Source organism: Hylaeus anthracinus, unplaced genomic scaffold, assembly GCF_026225885.1.
Source record: "Hylaeus anthracinus isolate JK02 unplaced genomic scaffold, UHH_iyHylAnth1.0_haploid 11978, whole genome shotgun sequence".
Classification (NCBI taxonomy): Eukaryota; Metazoa; Arthropoda; class Insecta; order Hymenoptera; family Colletidae; genus Hylaeus; species Hylaeus anthracinus.
This window is the reverse complement of record NW_026534326.1, coordinates 3,007,549-3,009,256: the sequence shown is the minus strand read 5'-3', so window position 1 is coordinate 3,009,256 and position 1,708 is coordinate 3,007,549.

Genomic DNA, 1,708 nt, shown 5'->3' with positions numbered 1-1,708 from the left:
CCATAACTATTATAATTTTCCCAAAATAAATTCCCAAAGAAGCCCATATCCTGTCAGCTCATTGTTCATCCTGCCAAAGTGGTGCAACTCTTCAATCCTCCATCCTCTTCAATCCTGGATCGAAAGGATTCAACATCGCCTCCAGGATGAAACTGAAATCCGCCGCAGGAGGGCCGATGCCGAAGGTGTTCAAAATGTTAATTTGTGGGACGAGATCTCGCGGACACACCTTTCCACCTCAGCGCCGCGCTTTGAAGTGCGAGGCTCGTTGGAAAAAGACGCCACGTAGCGACGACGTGAGGATCGACCTGTCAACTGTGCCGATAGCGCGGCGCCGCGGTGATCGTCCACCAGAACGTGAATAGAAACGAGCATCGCGAAGATGCGCGAGAATTAAACGCATTCCTCAAGGTCGGCCGTCCTGGCAACCTTAGAGGAATTGTCATATATAGGAAGTCACTTAAATTGATTAGAGGCAAACAGGATGGGTAGGAATTGCTCTATGTGCTCTAGGCGCTGTAGATACTCTACGTGCTCTATTTACTTTATCTGCGCTAGAAATTTATCTGCTCTACCTTTTCTATGTGCTCTAGGTGCTCTAGATGCTCTATTTACTTTATCTGCGCTAGAAATTTATCTGCTCTACCTATTCTATGTGCTCTAGGTGCTCTAGATGCTCTATTTACTCTATGTGCTCTAGATGCTCTATTTACTCTATTTGCTCTCTCCGCTCTATCAGCTCTACCTGCTCTATTCTCCTCCCAGGCTCACAGGAACTGCCAGAAACGACTACGTCATGAATTCGTTCAATGTTTCCAACATTTCAGAAATTAGGATCCTTCGCAACCCCTTTAGCATCCGCCGGCTGAATAATCGCAACGCTCTACAGCCCACGAGCGAAACGTCCATGGCACTCCGCGGACACCAAATCGCACAAATCACGTTCAGCTAGTTAAGAAAGCCCCCGGATCCCGGGCACCTAGTCAGAGGGCTTTAATAATGGCAATTATCGGCGCTCTCCCGTTACCGAATCGTTCGATCCTGGCAGCTTGCGGTCGGCGGATCGAATAAGGTAGGCGCGTGTTAATCATCGCTGGTACAAGCGTAGAAGTGAGAGAACCGAGTCCAATGGGTCCAGCATGGGTCAGGAGGAGGAGGAGGAGGAGAAGGAGGAGGAGGTATTGGTATCCCCCGAATACCCGTGGATGACCAGTCATTGTTGCCTCATAAAGCCAGTGAATGCCCTCCCCGTGATTCCGACTCGATGGGGCAGCCAAAAAACGATCCGGCTAATCGTTCGACGATTGTAATAGGTTTTCTTCGCGGTCATTGTCCCGCCTTTGGGACCACTGACGCGCTGGATGCTCGTGCTTCGCGAGCGCGCAAGACGTCCAACGTGGGTTCGTTTTGGAGATAGAAACGCGAGAGCTGTTGGTGGATTGGTCGTTTTTTGTGGGTGATGCGAATGTATCGGAAGGAATTGCAATTTTAGAGGTTACTAGTACCTATTGCGATATATAGTTGTTGTGATAGCAGATGTAGCAATATATTGTTGTTATAATTGCATATATAGCAATATACAGTTGTTATAATAGCAGATATAGCAATATATTGTTATTATAATAGCATGTATAGCAAAATACAGTTGCTGTAATAGCATATATAGCAATATATAGTTGCTATAATAGCATATACAGCAATATACAGT